General features: G+C 50.6%; 2 long non-coding RNA genes across 2 annotated transcripts; one reads left to right on the forward strand and one right to left on the reverse strand.

Moving 5' to 3' along the window:
- Nucleotides 1-822: 822 nt before the first annotated feature.
- On the reverse strand, nt 823-5,717 carry LOC122703503. Its single transcript, XR_006343508.1, has 3 exons — nt 5,651-5,717; nt 2,679-2,781; nt 823-1,163 (listed from the first exon to the last, which is right to left on the reverse strand). It is a non-coding gene; the product is annotated as an uncharacterized LOC122703503 (long non-coding RNA).
- LOC122703502 lies at nt 5,588-7,976 on the forward strand. Its single transcript, XR_006343507.1, has 3 exons — nt 5,588-5,691; nt 7,621-7,648; nt 7,904-7,976. It is a non-coding gene; the product is annotated as an uncharacterized LOC122703502 (long non-coding RNA).
- Nucleotides 7,977-23,526: the final 15,550 nt, after the last annotated feature.

The following is a 23,526-nucleotide window of genomic DNA, read 5'->3' on the forward strand; positions in this document are numbered from 1 at the left end:
CTACATGAACAAAGCTCAAAGACTTGAGAGTATAAAGCACAGAAGGGTGGTGTGGGGCCGAAGGTACATGTGTGTGTGAGAGAGACAAGGGGGAAGGAGACAGAGACTGAGAAAGAGGCTCTATGTAAGTTTCCCTAACATTCCTTGGCCTCTGACTCCCCCCTTGAGCCCCTGCCTGGGGGCTCTCGGCCCAGCCCTGACCTCTATGGGCCTCTGCCTATTCCCCACAGGCTCGGAGCTTCTGCACTTGAGCCCCACCAGGGCTTCCCTGTTCCCCCAGCAGCCCCGCTATGACTTTGTTCTTCCTAAGCCTGTCCTAAGCTTGGCTTCCACCAGGACACTCGATCCCATCCCATGGCTGGCAGTGGGGCGCGGCCCTCACAGCAGCTGCAGGGATGGTTGACTCCAGATGGAAAGTGTTTCGAGAATTCTGACGTGACATCACGCTGTCAGGACATCGCGCTGACGGTCAGTAACCGATCCGGGAGTGGCCAGGTGGACTCATCGCCAGCTTTGCCCCTTGCCCAGGGCTGGCTCGGGTCAAGGAGCTTGGCTGGGTTGGGGGGGGGGGGTGATTGGTGGCACAGGGCGGGGCCTTCTGGGGGTCTAGGACCTCACCAGTAGCAGCTCAGAGGCCAATGGATGTCCATCTCCTTCCTATGAACTGGGCCCAGCAGACGCCCTGCACCCACATCCCGCACCGTGGGCAAGGCCCAGTTTGGCTGCTCTCCCGCAGCTCTCCTACCTGCCCTGGGACCTCGGGCACCTCTCCTCCCACACAGGCCAGATCACCACCCCTAAAAGGCCACTAACACTCTGCCTGTGGCTTCTTTGGGCTCACTCTGCTAGCCCCGCCAAGCCTGCTGGGCCAGGTGATGACTGGGGGCTGCCCTGGCCGCCGGGCCGGAGAGTGAAAGGGGAGTCCCGCCACAGCTGACATCCGTACCCGGGCTGGGACCCAGGGCTTGTCTTCAAGGCACCATCTGTTGCCTGCGAGGGCTGAGCAGGGACAGGAGGCTGGCACCAGGGCTCAGAAGGCAGGGCTGGGAGGGGGGAGGTCACGGTGGTTTGTGGGTGGTTTGCTGCCCTTGCGGAGACAACACCCTTGCTGCCCTCTCTTCTTCTGCCACCCTCACTCACTTGTGCAGAGTTCAGACCTGGAGCTGAAGAGTAAGAGTTAGAAGTGGTCAGCCACCCCCCGCCCCGGCTCAGGCTGGCTTCGGCTTCCCCGACATCAAGAGCATTTCCTTCTGGGGAAGCCAGAGGGCATAGCCAGATGGGCTGTAGCCCAGGCAAGCCTCCAGTGCTGGGCATCACAGCGGTCACTGCGGAATCATGAGACAGGAGTTGGATACTGGGCATGGGGCCACAGGATGGCCTTCCTGGGGTTGGTGCCCTGGCTGGCTCTCTGCGCCTCTCTGGAGCAGACTGGTCTGACCACAGAGCTGGACATGATGGGAGACACCTCGGAGTGGGAACAAGCCCCTAGCTGGTCATGACCCTCAGGACAGAATGGTGGTGTTCACAGGGACTGGGGAGCAAGAGAGTCATCTGGGCTCTTGGCTCCCTGCTGTCACCACCTGCTACTTTGCAAGGGACCAGTGGCTTTGAGGGGCTTCCCAGGTGGCTCAGCAGTAAAGAATCTGCCTGCTGATGCAAGAGACACAGGTTCAATCCCTGGGTCAGGAATATCCCCTGGAGAAGGGCATGGCAACCCACTCCAATATTCTTGCCTAAAGAATCCCATGGACAGAGGAGTCTGGCAGGCTACAGTTCATGGGGTCGCAAAGAGTTGGACACGATTGATTGTGCATGCACACACACACACACACACACACAGGATTGGAGAGAAGAGAGCAAAGGAAGGTGAGGGGGTCTGAAGATCAGGAGGGAAACAGAGAAGGAAGAGAAGGACAGTAGAGGGAAGAGGAGAGAGAGAGGGCGGAGATGTGAGAGAAAAGGCTACAGGTAACAGAGACCTCAATATAACAGAGGCTTAAACAAGATGGTGGTTTCTCCCACATACAGCTGTAGGTAGGGGGTCCAGGGCTAAAGCTGGAACCCAGGTTTGCATTTTTTTCCCCCACTCCTAACAATTCCAAGCTGTAGCATGGAGGAAGGGGTGGGGGAAGGGCATGCCCAAGAAAGGCCCAAGAGAGACCCAGGAGGGCGTTGCACACATGACTTTTCCTGCCAGCTCCCTGCATCTACATCTTACAGTTACATCTAGCTGCAAGGGAGGCTGGGAAATGTAGTTGTTCTGAGCATCCCTGTGTCCAGATTAGAAAGAATGAGAAAGAATGGGACTGGCTATTGGGACAGGAAGATAAAGAGGAAAGGAAACTCTTGGAAGGAGGAGTGGACAGGACAGGAAGGGAAGGAGGGTTAAAACCCCCTGGAGCAGCTTGTACGCATGGCCAGACCTGACCTCCCAGCACACCTGGCTCCCCCCAGGATGACTGGGTCTAAGGGTTTGCCTTAGGCAAGTTCCTTGGGGGTCAAGAGTCCTCTCTCTTCTCAAAGACTGATTAACCTGCTTCTGGGGCCCAGACCAGAAGTGGGCTATAAATACTTCGGTGAGGTCTCTGGAGAAGGCCTGCATCTAAAAAAAGGAAAGAAAATCAAGTGCAGGGTTTTATCAACATTCTCCCACTTAGTCAAGAGGCTCCGGAATGTACCTGGAGGTTGCGAAGATGGGTGTGACTTCATACTGAGCCAGGATGTAAGGAAGGAACTTGTCCAGTTTCCCTCAAGGTACATGAAGGTACATAAAATACGGGACTGAGGAAAAAAAATAAAATAAAATACGGGATCATCTCACACATCAGCTAGGTTGCTTTGGGCAATCAGTAACAATAAACCCAATCAGAATGTTCAGTAAGAGCATTTGTTATCTTCCAAAATGAGGAGTCCAGAGGAGGGCAGTTCCAGGATTGGTTAACTCAATAGCTGTGTGATATCTGGGCTCTGATTCCATTTTTCAGACATTCTCATAGCTTTTCTGTTTGGTTGTAAGATGGCAGCTGTACCTCTAAGCATTATATCCTCCTAAAATTGCTTTCAGAGGAAGTATTTTCCTCATCGGTGTAACATTTTAACTGAGAGGATAACCTTTCCCAGAAATTCTTCATCAGAATTCCCCTTCTCTTGGCTAGAGTGTTGTTATTGCTCAGTTGCTCAGTTGTGTCTGACCCTTTGCGACCCCCTGGACTACAGCATGCCAGCTTTCCCTGTCCTTCACTATCTCCTGGAGTTTGCTCAGATTCACGTCCATTGAGTCAGTGGTGCCATCCAGCCATCTCATCCTCTGCCTCCCTCTCCTCCTTTTGCCTTTGATCTTTCCCAGCATCAGGGTCTTTTCCAATGAGTCGGCTCTTTGCATCAGGTGGCCAAAGTTTTGGAGTTTCAGGTTCAGCATCAGTCCTTCCAATGAATATTCAGAGTTGATTTCCTTTAGGGTTGACTGATTTGTTCTTCTTGCACTCAAGAGACTCTCAAGAGTCTTCTCCAGCACCACAATTCAAATTTGGCTAGACTGCGTTACATCTATGTCCCCCAATGAAATTCTGGCAAGGGAGAATGGCATTACCCATTCCCATGGGGATGGTTGGTTTAGGTCAATCCTGACTCATTATCTGGGGCCCACCTTCTCTGAGCAACTGGATTCTGAATAGATGAATTTCTTTTATCAAAGAAATAGGCCCCCATGTTATAGGGAGCCATGGCTGTTGGTTAGGCTTAGGGAAAACATTACTAATCACTTATAGATCTCCTTTTCTGACTGTTATTACCAGTCAAAGTTGGCACAGGAGATAAAGCATGTGTCCTCTTGGCCTTAGATAATGTGACATAAAGAAACAATTATACAGGGTGTCTTTAGTGACCCAGTCATCTTATTGCCTCACATGGTATCTTCTTAAAATTTTTAAATTTTTTTATTGGGGTATAATTGTTTTATAATGCTGTGTTAGTTTCTGTTGTACAATAGAATGAATCAGCTACATGTATACATATATCCCTTCCTCTTGAGCCTCCCTCCCACCCGCCCTCACATGACATCTTTAAATATGTCTACAAATCCTTTGGCAATCTTTCCTCCAAAGGTGGAAGCATATTCCCCTCCCCTTGAGTGGGGGGTTGGACTTAGTGATTCATTTCTAATGAATAGAAAATGACAGGAGTGATGGTGTGTGAATTGTGAGACTAAGTATAAAAGACAGTGCAGCTTTCTCGTTGCTCTCTCTTGGGTCACTTTCTCTGGGGAGGCCAGCCACCAGGCCATGAAGGCACTCCAGCAGCCCTACAAAGAAGTCCGCAAGGGGGAAGAGCTCAACCTTCTACAATCAGCTGAGTGAAGAAGCCATTCTGGAAGTGGATTTTCCGGCCCCAGGCAAGTCTTCAGATAAATGCAGTCCCAGCCAACATCTTGACTGCAACCTTATGAGAGAGCCCCAGCCAGAAACCCCCAGTTAAGCCACTCTCAAATTGCTGACTTTTTCACAGAAACCATGGGATAATAAATGTTTCTTGTTTGAAACCATCAAGTGAAAGTGGTAGTCGCTCAGTCGTGTCTGACTCTTTGCCATCCCATGGACTGTAGCCCGCCAGGCTCCTCTGTCCAGGGAGTACTCCAGGCAAGAATACTGGAGTGAGTAGTCATGCCCTTCTCCAGGGGATCTTTCCAACCCAAGGATCAGACCTGGTCTCCTGCATTGCAGGCAGACTCTTTGCCATCTGAGCCACAATGGAAGCCACCAAGTTTGGAGTAATTTGTTGTGCAGCCAGAGCTGGGACTAGGGTAAAGCAAGTGAGGAACCCAACCCTGAAAATGAATGCCTTCTTAACTCTGTGCCCTGGCTTCCTCATTTGCCTCACCTTAGTCCCAGCTCTATGTGTGTGTTTAGTTGCTAAGTTGTACCTGACTCTTGGCAGCCCCATGCACTGTAGCCTGCCAGGCTTCGTGGTCCATGGGATTTCCTAGGCAAGAATACTGGAGTGGGTTGCCAGAGAATCTTCCCAACCCAGGGTTTGAACCCTCATCTCCTGCATTGGCAGGCAGATTTTTTACAGCTGAGTCACTATATCTAGCAGGATGTAAAGTTTCATGCTCCTTTTACCTACCTAACATTTTCCAGCTGGTACCTGGAGGTCCTTGGGGTTCTGAAGAAGCTTGCTCCTTCTCCAGCTCCAAAGGTGGAGCATGTGACTAAGTACATCAGCCCATTCCCGTGCCCTTAGGTCATAGTGAAGGGATCGGTTGTAGTACATGACCCCATTCTGTCCAATCAGAATAGATGTCAAGCCTTTTGCTAGGGATGCTGAGACAGATACAATTCCATGCTTGTGACTGAACAAGGTAAATGCAACCAGGGGGGACTTCTGATAGCCTTTGGGAGTCCTCTGAGGGGAGTCAGTTTGGGGATAAAGCTGTTAGCAGGATACAAAGAAACTGGGTCCTTGGTAATATTGTTCATTGCTAGATTAACACCTACCTAAAGCCAGCCTCTTCTCTGGACTTTTCAGCCCAGGGAGTTAAGAATTTCCCTTTAAAACTTTTAAACCCAGTTTGAGTCTGGTTTTCTGTTACAGGCAGAGGAAAGCCCAAACGTGATGTTAAACACACGGAGGAGACCCCACATGGGTTACTCACACAGATGCTGCCAAAGATCCTGCTGTTTCATACCGTGCAGAGTAAGTATCCAGATGTTCCATCGAAGTGTTGTTTCAGCCAGATGTTGACTATACTGTAGATCCAAGGTTAAGCTGGTTTAATGCTTAAAAGCAAACACCCCTGTTCCCCTGCCCCCCATCTGGTGTCTTCCCACTCCTAGTCCCTTCCAGGTCGTCATGTCCTACCCAAATCCTCAGGCAGGTGTTGTGATTTGTATCGTGTGATACCACCTACCCCACTTGTCTCCTTCCCCTACAGTTATGTGGACCAGGAATTAGTATCTAGCTCACAGAGCCAGTCTATAAGCTGGGCAACAACCCACATGTGGCTGGCATGAAGAGATGAGCTGAGGAAGTCAGTCTTCCTTTGTCTCTCTGAACTGAGACATCCTGAAGAAGGAAGAGGTTACAGGCAGAGACAGGGCCACAGGAGAATGTTGAGCAAGCAAAGTTATGCAGAAGAGAGAAGGGGAGTGAGCCCCTAAAAAAGAGGTGGAGAACCATTAGTCAGGATAGGCTAGGTTCTGCTGTGGAAACAAACATCCCCCTGATCTCAGTGGCTTAACCCAACAAAGGTTTATTCCTGACCCCACATGACTTACCTGTCACCTGTGAACAGGAAAGACTCTGTGTACTGTGGCCACATGAGAACTCAGAGCAACAAAGACTCCCTTTCGACCCAGGCTTCCACAATTGCAGAGGTAGGGGAAGGAAATTCAGCCAGTTGCATGTCAGCTTTTAAAACTTCTGTCCAGAGGTGACACATGCCCCTTCTGCTTACAATTCATTGGCTAAAGCAAACCTCATGGCTGTGCCTAATTTGAAGATTTGTGACCAGCCTTATTGATTCCACAGAGAGGGAAGCTGGTCCCCAGAGCAGCCTCAGACCCCACAGGTCCAGATTTCATGAGGCCCTGCCATGCTGTGGTTTATACTCACACAAGATCCCCATCACCCTTATTATCACACACCTGTCTTGCAATGCCCATCATCTCCACACACACATTTGCTTATTTCTTGCAACTTAGGATCTCCCTTGGTGACTTCCCTGGTGGTCCGGTGGCTAAGATTCCATGCTTGCAATGCAAGTGGCCTGGGTTCCATCCCTGTTCAGAGAACTAGATCCCACACGTGTATGTGTGTTTAGTCACTCAGATGTGTCTGACCCTTTGGACTATAGCCTACCAGGCTCCTCTGTCTGTGGAATTTTTCAGGCAAGAATACTGGAGTGGGTTGCCATTTCCTCCTTCACGGTATCTTCCCGACCCAGTGATCGAATTTGTGTCTCCTGCATTGCAGGCAGATTCTTTACCTGCTTAGCCATCAGGGAAGCCCCATATACTGCAACTAAAGTTTCCTCTGGCCACAGTTAAAGATCCCTCTGGCCACAATTAAAGATCCCACATGCTGCAATGAAGATCAAAGATCCTGAGTGCTACAACTAAGACCCAGGGCAGCCAAATAAATAAATATTTAAAAAAAAAGATCTCCCTCTAGGGACTCTAGGGACTTATTTCCTTTGAATGTTCCTTTCCTCTGGGGACTCCCTTTCTCGAAAGTCTAAAGCCAGGAACTCACTAATAGCCCAGTGGTTAGGACTCCATGTGCTCTCACTGCTGAGGGCCCAGGTTCAATCTCCAGTCAGGGAACTAAAATCCCACAAGACATGTGGTCTGGCCAAAAACAAACAAACAAAACAAACCTAAAACCAGCACAAATCATCCTTGTGTCTCTGATTTGTAGCATAGTGAGGATCTACAGGTCCTCCTGCTTTGGGAATGTCAGGGAAGGGTTCAGAGAAACTCCATTTGCACATGAAGACTGTAGGATCCTCTAGTAGGAATGCTCCACATCTATGAAGTTTTCTAGTGCTTACTATTTGCCAAGCACTGTGCTAAGAACTTTGCCTGAATTGTCTCATTTAAAATACTTATTGACCTCACTTTGCAGGTGAATAAACTATGGCAACTCCCTTGAGGTAAGATTTTCTTATCTATGTTCCTCATACTATAGTATGCCTCCAAGAAAGATGGTGAAGAGGGCTTTGGGGCTGATGGGCAGCCTGGGGGACTGAGGTTCATTTCTGAGGAGAGGATAGAGTGTATGTGTGGGTGGGTATGTGTATGTGGGGTGGGATAGAGTGTATGTGGGGTGAAGCAGCCTCAGGTGGGTAGAAAGCTTACCTCCAAGAAGGAGAGACATGCTTAACAGGGTGGGGGTTGGTATCTTTCAGATGCCCTTGGGCCCAGACTCAAGTTCTACTTGGAGAAGATTGAGAAATTGAAATAAGCTGTCTTTGACTGAGCACCTATAGTGACCAAATAGTGGTCTCTAATCACCTTTTTGCTGCTTTCCTGGTGGCTCAGAAGTAAAGAATCTGCGTGCAATGCAGGAGATCCAGTTTGATCCCTGGGTCAGGAAGATCCCCTGGAGGAGGGCATGGCAACCCATTCCAGTATTCTTGCCTAGAGAATCCCCATGGACAGAGGAGCCTTGTGGCTACAGTCTATAGGATCGCTAAGAGTCTGATAAGACTGAAGAGACTGAGAACATATGCAAGCATCTTTTCTCATTGAAAGGAATCAAGTCTTCTTGGAGAATTGGCTGTTTCCAGGTACAGAGCAATAATTATACAAGATAAACGCAGAGTATCTTTTATCAGAAGTTAAGAAAGCTGTCAAACCTCACTGGGCTCATGTCAAAAGGGCTCAGATGCCAACATCAAGGAGCATCAAATACAAAACCAACCAAATAAAAACCTTGCAGTGAATTGAAACACATCAAATATTTTTAAAATCGATAAATTAAAATGATAATAATAAAAGACATTTGGAGGATGCTTAGAGAAAAATAACTCACTATTCTAAGACCTGATAAATAAAGGGAAAAAAACTTTTTTAAAAGTTACCCGTGGGGCCTCTCAATGATACAGTAAAGTTGAGGGTTAGTTGGAAGGTTTCTCACATACTCCCCAGACTCTCCCTCTCACTCTTTCCAGCTCTGAATTTCCACCATTAGAGACTCATTTCTTTCAGGTTAGAGGTGTCCTTAATTTGAGTCAAGGTACACTTGGGAAAGATTTGTTAACTACGTCCCACACAGATTGTGATAGAGGGAAAGTGGAGAGTCCTGTGGTTTCTGGGGTCTGGACAGGTCGGGGTACAGCCAGAGAAGAAAGGCTGGAGGGGAAAGATCATGGCACCATCATGGAGGTCAGGAGAACCCCCTGGGCTGGCCTTCCATAGTACAGCTCCAACCCGATCGGATGAGTTGGATCCAGCAGGTTGAAAGCATGCCAGAGACATACATTTATTACACATTCTGGGTGATTCAAATGCAAGTTGTCCTGCTACCATCTTCGGGGGACACTGGACCAGGGCCCCTGAATCTCTCCTCCTGGTCTCTGTGACTTCCTGCTCCGGCAGCGTGGACTGTCACAGCTGAGCACATACATCTTCTGCAAAGCTCACCAGTTCCCATCACTCTGGGACCTCTTCACTACTGCTAGCTCCCTTTACGATGCCAGGCCCTTTCCTATGCGGGAAGCGGGTACCGCAGAGGAGGGACACAGTCACATGGGCCCCAGTGTGAGTCTGAGCTGCCTGCCCTTATTCTCCCTCTCACAGCCTCCCCAGCTGTCCCGCCCAGCTCCTCCTGTGACAGCCCACTCCCTTGGAGCCCCTGATGCTTGACAACTCCTCTCAGGCTCTCCTGGGCCGGGACTCTACATCCCAGCCCAGGCCTCGACATGCCTTCAGGCCTGTGCGTGTTAGTCGCTCAGTTGTGTCTGACTCTTTGCCACTCCATGGACTATCGCCTGCCAGGCTCCTCTGTCCATGGAATACTCCAGGCAAGGATAATGGAGTGGGTTGCCATTCCCTTCTCCAGGGGATCTTCCTGACCCAAGGATCCAATCTGGGTCTCCTGCATTGCAGGCAGATTCTTTACCATCTGAGCAGCCAGGATCCCTCTATCCCCGCTGGTGCCCTCATGGGGCACCTGTCCCTGGGCAGGAGGTTCTTTGTAGCCCTGCAGACCAGTTCTGTGGTTGAGCCAGGTTTGCAGCCGGTCTACCTTCACTCTAGAGTCTGCAAAGCATCCTTTTTTATCCCCTTTCCCACCCCACCACCCCACCTAGCCCCTTCCCATCCTGTGGGCCTCTCCCATCTCTCCCTCCCTGCTGAGATGAGCACCCATCTTCCAGGCCAGAGTCCACCCTCCCCTAGTAACACTCCTCAGCCCATCTCTTCCCCAAGGACCAACCGCCCCATCTGGGGCTGACCTTCTGAGTCTGGTCCCCATACGCTCGGCCCTGACTAATGGGTCCTGGCTGAGCACCCCTGCCCTGACACCCGGCCTTTGCCTGACCCCATGGGGAGGCTTGGGCGCCAGCCTGGGCCCTCCCTGACTGAACTGTCCCCCAGCACCCAAGCCTGGGTTGTGACATCTTTCCACTGAGCAGCTCTTATTTTGAGAAGGCAAAACACACCCCTCTCCTCGTGCTGACGCCGCACGCGCTGGCGTGAAAACCCGGCTGGCCGTGTTTATTTTTCTTCCTTTAATTTCCCCTTTAGAACAAACACCAGTCCTGTAACACCGACCACCCTCTCCTTTCAGATCCACAGCCTCCGCACCACCTGCCCCCCCATCCTGGTCCTCCCCGGCGCAGCTGTGAATGAGAACAGACTAAGTCCTTTAGCAGGAGGCAGTGGCCTGAATGAATTGATCCCAGCCTCCCAGCCAGCAGGGAAGGAGGGCTTGTGAGCATGTGTGTTTGCTTTTTAGAAACTCTTTGCACATCCCGAGGCTCCTATTTTCCCCTGGGCCTTGGAGCCAACGCCTCTCCACCTCACCCCCCTTCCCCTGACTCCTTTCACATTTGATTTGAATTCCTTTTTGGTCCCATGCATTTTGTTTTCTGTTTTCTACAAGGGAGCCTGAATCGGGGCCTCAGAAAAACAAGACTGGGCTGCCAACTGGAAATGTTTGCTCTGGGGGCGAGTTCGGAGGCTGGCGTCAGGCGGGGCAAGATCCGTGCCAGTGGAATGCGATTTAGGGGGGGAGCTGCAGGTCACTCAATCGCTGGCAGCCCGCCCGGGAGCAACTGAATGCTTTCTGAGCTGTGTGTGTGTGCGTGTCTGTGTGTGTGTGTGTGTGTAGACTTTTCCCTCATGCAAACAGAGCCCTGGAGACGTGGAGACAGAAGCATTAGGAAGAAACTAGACAGAGGTTTGGAAAAATCAGGGGAACCAGAGAGATTAGGTGGGTGGGGGTGGGAAGATGGTGCCAGGATCTGTGTGGCCACTTTATGCAGCACCCATTGTGTCCTCTGCCTAAAGCTCAGGGTGGGGGTGCTCTGGAGCAAAGAGAGATGCAGTCCCCTGCCCCAGCTCCCAGTGACTCATAGGCTCTTTGAGAAACAAGGGTCTCAGCGCAGAGCAGTCAGGCTAGCTTGGAAGTTCCCTGGCTGGAGTCAGGAGACCAGCGGTGCCAATAAGGTCAAGAGAGTCTGTCTCCTGAGGAGTGGTCTGGATGTTCCCTGAGCGGTCATGCAGACTGCATGAATGGCTGAGGTTTTTCAGGGAAGGCTCCCCAGAGGAGGTGTAGCAGGGTCCCAGCCCTGAGTATGAAGTACACGTCTTTCTCTGCTTATGATGGGATTATATCTTAATACATCCATCAGTAGTTGAAAGTACTTTTAAGTCAAAAAAATGTATGTAATACAGCCAATCTACTAAAGATCACAACTTAACCTACCCTACGTTAAACATGCTTGGGACACTCCATTAGCCTACACAAACCCATTTTAACAAATAACCTATTTTGTAGCGGTGGTAAAGAATCTACATGCCAATGCAGGAGACACAAAAGACACAGGTTTGATCCTTGGGTCAGGAAGATACCCTGGAGAAGGGAATGGCAACCCACTCTAGTATTCTTGCCTGGAAAATCCCATGGACAGAGGAGCCTGGCGGGCAACAGTCCATGGGGTCGCAAAGAGTTGAACATGACAGAGCGCACACATGGCATGGACTTTCTTATGTAATTTACGGCACACTGGACGGAAAGTGAAAAACAGAAGTTGTCTGGGGACGGAACGTTTGTGCGTTGGTGTGATCACGTGGTTGTCTGCAAGCGGCAGCTGCCCCTGAGGAGCATCTCAAGAGAGCATCACTTCGTGTGGGGGTGGTTTACTCACTCAGTCACGTCTGACCCTTGGGACCCCATGGATTGTAGTTCAGAGCTTGGTCCATGGGATTTCCCAGGCAAGGGTTGCCATTTCTTCCTCCAGGGGATCTTCCCAACCCAGGGATTGAACCCAGGTCTCCTGCATTGCACGTGGAATCCTTACCCACTGAACCACCAGGGAAGCACGACGTGTGCAGGAAAAGAACAAAATTTCAGGATAGCTGTTTCTACTGAATGTGTATCACTTTCACACCACCATAAAAATAAAAAAGTCTTCAGTCAAACCATTGAAAGTCAGGGATCATATGTGTTGCGTTGAAAAGAAAAGAGGTGTTCAGGAGATTGTTAGCTACCCCAGGCTGAGACTGTGTTGAGCCCTTTCATTGATGACCCCATATCATCCCAGCAACCCTTGAGGGTCAGTGGTCTTTCTATCCTACATTGCAAATGAGGAAACTGAGGATCAGAGCTTTTAGGGACTTGGCCAAGCTCCCAGCTGGTATGTGGCCAGCCTGGTTCAGCTCAGAGTTGTCTCATAATAAAGCCTGACTTCTCCTGACCACTGAGGGTCTTTTTCCACTTAGCCAAGTTTTCTAGGTAAGGGCCTGTCTTTTTTTCCCTCCAGAAAAAGAAGTTAAGTTTGACTTGGGGATCTAAGATGCCAAGTTAGACCTCCCAGAGGGCAGTGTGACAAGTTCTGGGAGATCTGAACAAAATTTGCCTCATCTCGGCATTCCCAGGAAGTGGCAGCTGGGCCCCTGGGCAGTCCTGCCAGGGTTCCTACCAAGCCAGGCCTCTCCGACAGCCGGGCTCACCTTATCAATGACCCGGGTCTCCTCCTGTACTCCTCAGCACACCCCATTACATGCCAAGTTCTTTCCCATCCCAAATGTTCACTGTGGGACTGCCCCCTTCAGGGGTCCTCAGTAGTTATCTGCCACTGTGAGAAGTGCATGAAAACCCAGCTGGACCAGACAGAATGGATATATCTAGGGCACCCAGCACGACCTGAGAGGTAGTCGGGGGACCCAGCGGGGCCAGTATTTCCCAGTGATGTCAAGTGAGTCTGTACCCTGAGGAATGGTCTGGATGGTCCCTGAGCTGTCATACAGATGGAAGGAGGGAATCTAAAATCTGGCTTAAGCCAGAGCTGATATGCAGGTATTGGTTGTGGGGGGAGTATCTGACCCACCACAGAAAGATTCTTGGTTAGAGAAAGCAAGATCTATTTCAGGGTCTCTCTCAGGCTTGGGAGAGGAGAAGGAAACAAGCCAGCCTTGGCAGGGAGGAAAAGATAGGGGCGAGGGGAAGGAGTATGGACAGGATGGTTAGATCCAAGCTCATCAGGTAGAGACCAGAAGGATAGCTGTCCATTTGATTAGAATGATTCCATTGGTCATTTGAGGATTTTATTGTCCTGAGGCCAAATGGTTAGCCTCATCCATGGATTTTTAAAAATTTTACTTTAGTTATTTATTTATTTTGGGTTGCATTAGGTCTTTGTTGCTGCACAGGCTTTTCTCTAGCTGTGGTGAGCTGGCTCTCATTCTGGTAGCTTCTCTCATTGTGGAGCACGGGCTCAAGGGCATGCAGGCTTCCGTAGTTGCAGCACATGGGCTCAGTAGTTGAGGCTCCCAGGCTCTGGAGCACAGGCGAAATAGTTGTGGCACACAGGCTTAGTTGCTCCGAGGCATGTGAGATCTTCTGGATCAGGGATCAAACCCGTGTCTCCTGCATCGGCAGGCGGACTCCTTACCACTGAGCCACCAGGGAAGCCTCATGGACTCTTTTTGCCCATCTAACCATTAATGTTAGGTAAATACTGTGTGGGGGTCACCTTGGTCTGCCAGGTCATCTACATGGGTTGAACTCACTTGTCAATCCTACAAGACAACAGATCATACCAATTATTTCCAGGAAATAAGCCATTGACTGAATTGACCCAACCCTGTCATTCTTTCGGTTTTTCAGAGACAGTCTTTGGACACATCTTTGGACCTCACAAATACTTAAGTTCCCCTGCCCGCACACACCCCATTGACAGGGCTTCCCAGGTGGCTCAGTGAGTAAAGAATCCACCTGCAATGCAGGAGAGGAGGGTTCAACCCCTGGGTTGGGAAGATCCCCTGGAGGAGGGCATGGCAACCCACTCCAGTATTCTTGCCTGGATAATTCCATGGACAGAGGAGCCTGGTGGGCTACAGTCCAGGGTTGCACAGAGTCGAACATGACTGAAGGGACTGAGCATGCATGCACTCACACGGGCACACCACTGACAACAGCCAGCCCCCCAAAAGGCTGGGAAAGACCCTGCAGACAATGGACCTTGGCACTCAATCTCTCCTATCAATAAAATGGGAAGGCTGGACTAGACCAGGAGTGGCCAACACATGGCATGAATCTGCCCTCTCCATGGCAGACATTGCTAATCAATTACAGTGTTCATTCCCATGGGACCCGGATGCAGCCTCAGAATCCTTTTCAACACGGGGCTTCAGGCAGCCCCTACCAATCAATTAGATTTGGCATATGCATGATGAAAAGCATTTGTCCTCGGTGCCCTAGATGATCTCCAAGCCTCCCTCCGGCTGTGCCGATCTAGGATTGCAACTGATTAAGTGTGTCTGAGGACTCAGCCCGGAGACCACCAGATCGACAGCTGTCCCTGGGGCTTCCCAGGTCTGTGGGGCGGCTGTGGTAGAGCGGTACCTTTTAAATTTTCCTCACTGCTAATAAACGTGCATTGCGTCAGCTCCGCTATGCCATACCCCCCATGGGCTCCGGCTGCCGCCATCAGAGAGGACTTTTTCAGAGAGTTGTAAAAATAGTTTTTCAAGGAGCTTGTACAGAAGAAGCAGCCAAGCCTTTTTTTTTTTTTTAATTTCCTTTCTTTTCTGAGGGAATGGGGGAGATGGGTAGGGAATACTTCACAATGAAGGAATGTGATCCTTGGGGAATTGAAAGTTGTTCTCCTAAAAAAAAAAAGTTATCACACACTGCTTTCTCATCTAGCCACAGAGCACGCCTGTGAGTCTTGGTAACAGCTCCCGGGAGATCACTGGCTTAAGCCAGTTCTTGTTAGGCTGTTGACAACTCCGTCCTGATGAGGGAAGCACTAATGGGCCCCTGGCTCACTCTCTGCCCGCCCCCTGGATGATCAGGCTTTGGGTTCCAGTGGGCTTGATGGCTCCATGACAGAGCTTTTCTTGCCTGCAATAGGGGTTAGGCCTGCAAGAGAGTTTTCTTTCTAGCCAGTGAACTTTTCACTTCTCCCCGTTGTGCTCTGGATTTGGAAGAGGCTTAAGACAGACGCTGAGATGTTAAAGGTGGGAGTATCTCCAGGTAGGTAAGGAGCCATCACCTTCTCACTCTTTCCATTTTACAGATGAAGAAACTGAGGTTTGCAAGGGCAGGGAGAGAGAGGAGGCAGATACCCAAGGGAAGGGTACATAACTGGTCCTGGGATGAGAATGCATTTTTCGACACCCAGATCAGCAAGTCAGAACTTTAGGACAACTCTGATAACATCCAGCCTGGAATTTCTCAAACCCTGAGTAATGTGTACTCCTGTCTTGAACGGTGACACCTTGTCACAGAGCCCTAGGACATCGCTGTACTCTTAGGCTTTATACTTTTAATTTTTATATAACTATGAAAAGAAATAAATTAGTAAACAAAACGACAAAGGTGATGTGCTTCCCCAGTGGCTCAGTGGTAAAGAATCTGCCTGCAATGCAGGAGTCACAGTTCCCCAAGTTCAATCCCTGGGTTGGAAAGATCCCCTGGAGGAGGGTATGGAAACCCACTCCAGTATTCTTGCTTGGAGAATCCCATGCTCCTCTGTCCATGGGGTTGCACAGAGTTGGACACAACTGAAGCAACTTAGCACACACGCACGCACAAAGGTGATACAATTCACATGAACAACATGGGGTTAATGACGGATAACGTTGTTTTACTGAAACAGAGCACATAGAGGGCAGAGGAGGAGCATAGGAGAAGCCACTGAAGACCCTGGACCTTCCCCATCAGAGCTCATTGGAATGAAGGAAACTGGGGGACAGTGTGATGTTGCAGGATGGAAGAGGATCAGAGAGGGCAGGGCCAAGGCAGATGCTGGTCAGGAAAGCACAGAGCCTGAACACACTCATGTCCTCTTGGGGGTGTGCTCTCCCAAGTCTCCTTGAGGCTTGGCTGTCCCCTCACTTCTTAGCGAATCCCCGACGTCAAGGCGGGGCCCCGCTGCCATCCCCTCTCTGCTCTACCGTCTTACTCACCACTGGGATGAACCCTCACTAGCCTCCATGAAGGAGTGGGTACCCCTGCTCCCTGCTGCTTCCTGTCTACTTCAGGTGGGAACACAGGCCAAATGGATCCCATAGATGTGGAAGTGGATCATAGAGTGTGTGTCAAGGAGAAAAGGGGTACGGTTCCAGTTGTAAGTGGGTGGTGAGGGGAGGCCTTAGCGAAAGGTGGCACAAACAGGAGGCTGGGAGAAGATTAGGGAGTGAGTTATGGATACTTGTCAGGGAGGAGGTCTGCCTGGCCAAAAATCCCATTGTCCTTCCAGCCTGGTTCAAATGTCTCTTCTTCAGGCATCCCTGGTGGTCCAGAGGTTTAAGTATCCACCTTGCAATGTAAGGGACCCCAGTTCAATTCTTGATCTGGGAGGATCCCACAGGCCATGGAGCATCTAAGCCCCTACGCTGCAACTACCGAAGCCTGAGCTCCTAGAGTCTGTGCTCTGCAATGAGAAGCCACCGTAATGAGGAACCACACATGACAAGCGGGTAGCCACCACTCACTGCCACTAGAGGAAGCCCTCATGCAGCAACAAAGTCCCAACCCAACCAAAAAAGAAAATAAACAAACACAGTGAGAGTGTTAGTCACTCAGTCATGTCTGACTCTTTGCGACCCCATAGACTGTAGCCTGCCAGGCTCTCCTTTGTCCATGGAATTCTCCAGGCAAGAAGACTGGAGTGGGTTGCCATTCCCTTCTCCAGGAGATCTTCCTAACCCAGGGATCAAACCCAGATCTCCTGCATTAAAAGCAGATTCTTTACCGTCTGAGCTGCCAGGGATCTTCCCAAATAAATATTCAAACAAACGAAAACCCAAATGCCTCTTCTTCCAGGAAGTCTCCCAAAATGGTTCTGCCACACTTGGAATTCCCAGAGTTTTCCCTGCAGTGTGTGTCACTTCAAACTGTGTCTAACGGCTCTTAGATTTGTATCATCTTTCTACTGGACCAGAGCTCCTTGGGGTGGATGTCTCATGCCCTCTCACCAAACATCAGCTCCCCGAAGCAGGGGTTTTTGCTTTGTTTGCTGCTGTTTCCCTAGACTCAGCAGGTGTCTACAAATGCGCACTGAATTGCCACGGGTGGACTAAGTCAAAGGTGGGACTTACTTGAGCTCCTGACGACAGATACCTCATGTCTCTGTCCCAGTCCCATCATGGGGCCTGGCCAGGGGCAAGGTTTGTCAAGTGACTGAATGACTGTTGATTCACACCCATTGTCTTTCATGTTGTGTATCAGGCCAGGAGACACGAAGCCAGAGTGAAAGAAAGTGAATTTGACAAACCGCCAGTTCTCGGTGGCCACAGCAATTGTTTCTAAGACATGATCAACTCTGGATCCACTGGCTTCTTCTATCAAAGCAGCTGCTTGAATAGTTGAGTAAGACCTGATCCAAACTGAGCAGTGAACCTCAGATGGTAAAGAATCTGCCTCTAAGGCAGAAGACCCAGATTTGATCCCTGGGTCAGGAAGATCCCCTGGAAGACGAAAGGGCAACCCACTCCAGTATTCTTGCCTGGAGAAACCCATGGACAGAGGAGCCTGGTGGGCTACAGTCCACAGGGTCGCAAAGTCAGGCACTACTGAAGTGACTGAGTACACATGCATGCATGCACACACGTGTACCAGGATTGTTCTAGATGCTGGGATATAGCAGTGAACAAGGCAGGTAAAAATCCCTGCCCTCATGGAGCTGACGTTCTAGTCTGGGATACAAAGAAACAAAAAACCCAGTTATATACATGAATATAGAATATGTCAGATGATGGCAAGTGCTTGAAAAATTAAAGCAGGGAAGACGCAGAAGATTCTGAAGGGGTGGGGTACAGATTTTATGGGGTGCCCAGGGACAGTCTCACTGAGAAGGTGACACAGAGGCACCAGAGGAGGATGAGGGAGTGAGTCACAGGCTACCTGGGGGAGAATATTCCAGAATGAGGGAATAGCCAGTGCAAAGGCCCTGAGGCGGGAGGGAGTCTTCTGGCTAAGTTCAAAGTATAGCAAGAAGCCTAGTGTGGTGGGAGCAGAAGGATGGGGTGGGTTATGGGGGAGAACTGAGGGATGAGGTCAGAGAGGAAATGGGAGAAACGGGGGACTAGATGCCAACCTTGGTTCCTACTGGAATGTTTCAGTTCTCTATTGCTTGCGTAACAAATCACCCCAAAATGCAGTGGCTTAACATGACAATTCGGGATACATTTCCATGGTTCTGGAGGTTGACTGGGCTCAACTGGGCAGTTCTCACTCAGGTTCTCCATGTGGTTCCAGAGAGATAGAGGCTGAGGCCAGAAGCATCTGAAGGCAGGTGTTTGGGTCCCTTCCTCTATCACAGATCTGGCAGGCACCATGGGGCTTCCCATGAGGCCTCTCCCAGCAACACAGTAACCTGGACCCCTCACATGGTGACTCAGGGCTCCCGTCGGCAGGAAGCTGAAACAGCCTTAAAAGCACAGTATCACTTCTACTCCAGCAGGCCTCCATTAGCCAAGGCAGTCCAGATTCCTAGGATGGAGGAACATACCCCTGTCTGCATGCTTGCAGGTGGAGAGGATTCCTGGCAGCCCGTAACACATGTGAGAAAAAAGGGAAGTCACCCCAAGGAATGACATGATGTGTCCTAGGTTTCAAAGGACTTCCGGTCAACTGTGTGAGAACCTGGTACCCACTTGCCTGTTGCACCAGGCTCCCCCTCATGCTTGCTGAACCCCTTCTCTCTGGACCCGACCCTCCCATTTCCTTCCTGACCACAGGAGTCAGGACCGAGTGTGCCCTATGGACTTTGCCTCGTGCAGGGGAGTCTGCTGCATGTACCACAGAGCATGTGCTTGGGCCTGAGAAGGGATACCCAAGCTTATCCCAGAGAGAGAGGGGGTGCTAAAGGCCTCCCCGCTTCCCTCCTGTCATGTCCTTATCCAGCCCCAAAGTCTCTCAATTTCCCACAATTTAGATGGTCACTTGGATAGAGGGAGCTAGAAGGAAAGCTGGAGAGGGAGTTTGAGGGCTTTCTGCCTGGATATCTCCTTTCTGTCCTCTGGATCCAATGTCTTGCTGGTTAATGGTCACAGCTCAGGTACTGTGACTGAAAGGTAGGGAGGGGAATTGGGGGCCACAAGGCTGGCTGTATCCTACTCTCTGCTCGCTCCCTTGGGTGGTCCTATCCAGGGTGGATGTGAGCACAACTCCAGAAGGCAGTGATCATATGCGTTCTGTAGCTTTTTGGCAGTCTAATTCCATTTTTCCTTGCTCGAATTGAAGACACACCCGCTTTGGAACAATCTGGACAGTCGGAAATGGGAACTCCAGATTCAGTAATGTAGCATTCCATGTAGCAAGGATCCAAGGACCCATCTCATTTGGCCAAGGAGACGGCAATCATGGGGTGCCACCTGGCAGAGTTATCCTGTCCTCACCCATGGGTGGTGTGTATGCACTTAGAAACTGCTGGGTACCAGCAATGCCAGGAGATACCAGTGCTGGGATAAGGTCTGGGATCCATATGCCTGAGATCATCAAATGTCCAGAGGAAGTACCCCTGACATCTGACCCTGACCTGGAGGATCACTGAGCTGGTCCAAGGGAGGCCAGAGGATTCCCTTGAGAAGAGGACAACAAGAAGCTCACCCAGCCTGGTGGCACATGCAGGGAGGCCAGTGTGGCCAGCCAGAGAGGCCAGCCCTGTAGGTGGCCCAGTGACTCGCCTGTTCAGATGCTGGTCACTGAGGTCTCAGGAGGCCACAAAACACAGTGGTTCAAAGCTTGAGTTTTGGGGTCAGTTGGCCAGGGTTCAAATCTCACTTCTGTTATTTTTTTCCATTGGCAAGTTTTTTTCTTTTTTTTCTTTTTGGTCTAGGAACCTCAGTTCCTTATCTGTACAATGGGTTTACTTCCCTGGGTTGTTATAAGGAAATTGAGCCTGTATAGAAATAGAGCCTATATTCACTCCCAGTGCGGTGGCATTACTGCTTGGCTTTTGAGCATTTGTTCCCAGTGACCCAAGCCCTAAGCTCTTGCCTTCACGTCCCTTTATAGCTTCATTCCTATTCCCTGGATCAGCCATACAGAGGATGTGGAACCTCCCAGTGGTTGTTTTTAATGTAGGACTTCCCAGGTGGCTCAGAGGTAAACACTCTGAGTGCTAATGCAGGAGATGGAAGAGACGTGGGTTTGATCCCTCGGTCGGGAAGATCCCCTGGAGGAGGAAATGACAACCCACTCCAGTATTCTTGCCTGGAAAATTCCATGGACAGAGGAGCTGGGGAGGCTACAGTCTATGTGTTCGCAAAGAGTCAGACACCACTGAGAGATTGAGCATGCGCGCACATAGGTTTTCTAGGGGTGTGTGTCTTGCCCCATTCCAAGCGGGTGTGAGACCACTTGGAGCCCTGAAAGCCTTTTTACCCTGGCATTTCTATGAATTCACAAAATCTATCTTACTCTCATTTCAGGGTTACCAGTCCTGGTGGCTCAGACGGTAAAGCGTCTGCCTACAATGCAGGAGACTAGGGTTCAATCCCTGGGTCGGGAAGATCTCTTGGAGAAGGAAATGGCAACCCACTCCAGTATTCTTGCCTGGAAAATCCCATGGACAGAGGAACCATGGGGTCACAGAGAGTCGGATACGACGGAGTGACTTCACTTTAGTCCTGCGCTCTAAATTCTTGTGGGGAGTTGGCTGTGCTGTGTGTAGTCCAGACTGTATCATACCACCAGAGGGCGCTAGCAGGCTGGTCTCCCTCCACTTTTCCAGGAGACTAAGGGAAGTGAGCCCTGGGTGGCAGGTTTGCCCTTAAGCTGGGGGACCTTGGGCAGTTAGCCTGGACTTTGGAGGTCTGCCACTTGTAGGGCTGAGAATCACAATAACAGGGACCCTTCACATCACTTGGGCCCTCCAGTTCTGGTACATGGCATTCCATCTTATGACTAAGGAAGTAATGCCCAGATAACAAACTACAGCTCAGAGAGGTGAAGGGGCTGCTCAAGGCCACACAGCTGGTAAGTGGAAAAGCAGATTCCTCCTAGGCTAGCCTGATGCAAAGCCCTGGGCCCACGGGAGAGGCAGCATGGCAGGGGGGAAGGAGCGTGTCCTGGAAGACCTGCTGGGTCTGAGTCCCATTCCACCTCCGCCCAGCGCAGCTTAACCACTCCAATCCACTCCCTTCTCCTCCCCTGTTCCCATGGGGAACAGTGACCTTCTCCCCTGTTTTGAGAGAGTTGGTGACAGGCTCAGGATCAGTATGAGTGGAGCCTTCGATACTCAACAAAGACAGGTGATTTTCCTGGAGCCCATGCTGGCCTCTATAGGGACAGTTTTCAGTCCTGCTACAAGACTTCCACATGCTCCAACTAGCTGTGGACACCTCTGGCCTGCAAGTGCACTCCAAGACGGGAGGCAGATGCTGCGATGCAAGGAGTCTGGGCAGCTGCACCAACCCAGAGGCCTGAGGCCACTGTCACTCCAGCTCACTGTTGTACATGCAATCTCACCTGAACCTCGTGCCAGTTCTGGGAGACAACATTATGATCCCCATTTTACAGAGGAGGAAACTGAGGTTCAGAGAGGAACCTGGCAGTTCTGGGGAGGAGGACTTGGCTTTCCCCCCATCTCTGCCACTGACTGGCTAGATGTGTGAGGAGTGGGCTAGCTAGGGTCTCAGACTCTGTTTGGGAGCTGGCAAATGTAAACGGCATGACAGTGAAAGACAGTGTGAGTCCACTCTTTGCGACCCCATGGACTGTAGCCCTCCAGGCTCCTCTGTCCATGGGATTATTCAGACAAGAATACTGGAGTGAGGGCTTCAGCAAGGGTTTCCTGGGAGACAGGGAGGAAGGAAAGAGCAGCTTGTGGATCTTAGTTCCCTGACCAGGGATGGAACTCAGGCCCCCTGCAGTGAAAGCACAGGGTCCTAACCACTGGACCATCAGAGAAGTCCCAGAAACAGTGGTGTTTCAAGACCTCACAAACCTAGGGGTTCAGACAGGACCTCAGTGGAGGACAAGCTGCAGCAATTCTTGGGAGTGAGCAGAGGCCAGCAAGAGTGACAAGGGGCTGTGATGACCAGCCAAGGTTTACAGAGAGAGGAGACTGAAGCCAGTCATTCAAGAGCGAGAAGAATGTTCTCTGCAAAGAGTCTGGGGCTGGTGGGGGAAAAGCAGGAGAATGGGGGCTCCTCTCTGGGGCTTACCCTTGGTCTTCAGGAGAGAGGTAAGGTATGGGAAGATGCTGGGTGTCCAGGGAAGCGGATGCCTCAGGAAGCAATCACTTTATCATGCTGGGACCAATTCCCTGTGGGAAAAAAATGAGGTTTTGCATTTACTATTCCCAGGTGGCGCTAGTGGTAAAGAACCCACCTGCCAATGCAGGAGACATAAGAGACAAGGGGTTCGATCCCTGGGAAGATGTCCTTGAGGAGGAAATGGCAACCCACTCCGATATTCCTGCCTGGAGAATTCCATGGACAGAGGAGCCTGGCAGGCTACAGTCCATGGGGTGGCAAAGAGTCGGACATGACGAAGCATATATGTACTGTGTTTCAGCCAGCCATAGTCAAAAAATTGCATGCTTCCGTGTGTATGTTCCTGTGTGTATGCAGACATATGAGGGTATGTTTGATGTCAAAGTCTGATGTCAAAGTCCTCTTAAGTCTGTGATCTCTTTTTATTTCCCCGACCACCTTGAGAGGTTGGCTGCATAGAAATGTCACCCTCAAGGACAGATTCAGAACTCCAGTGGGATGAACTGTCTTGTCCAGGGTCACAGGCCTTGAGAGTTGAAAAAGCCAAGCACAATCTACGCTCCTGCCCCTGAACTTTCTGTCTGGGCCCCTCTCCTACCTTCCAGGACACTGCATGGCACAGGCCACGGAGTCATCTACCTCCTCACACCCTTAGAGAGAGAGAGAGAGAGAGAGAGAGAAGGCACTCCAGATGAACCCTGAAGAAAACCCCCACTGAGTTTGGTCGGTGTAGGAGGTGGGAGTGAAGGACTGAAACCAGAAAGATAAGGATTCCAGTGGCTGCAGATGTCAGAGCCCCAGGCCAAGGTCGATCTTTTCCCAAACTACTTAAAGCACCCATCACCACCTTAAGGAGAAACTGCTACAGAGAAAAGGCCTTTGAGGAGTATGGGCTGGTCCTCGGGGCAGCCTCTCGGGTGGGGGAGTGTGGGGGGTGGGGAGGGCTTAGTGAGGGCCAACTAGTTTGACCTTCCCACTCCCCTGCCCAGAATCTCCAGTAGGATGGCCCTGAGGACCAAGGATCTGGGGAGTCAATCTCTGTCCCCTGCCAATAACGGCTGGCACCTGCAAAGCTCTCACTTTGCACCAGGCTGCTCTGAACGCTTTGTACAGACAGGGTCAGTTAACCTTC

Source organism: Cervus elaphus, chromosome 11 (genome assembly GCF_910594005.1).
Source record: "Cervus elaphus chromosome 11, mCerEla1.1, whole genome shotgun sequence".
In the NCBI taxonomy this organism is placed as follows: Eukaryota; Metazoa; Chordata; class Mammalia; order Artiodactyla; family Cervidae; genus Cervus; species Cervus elaphus.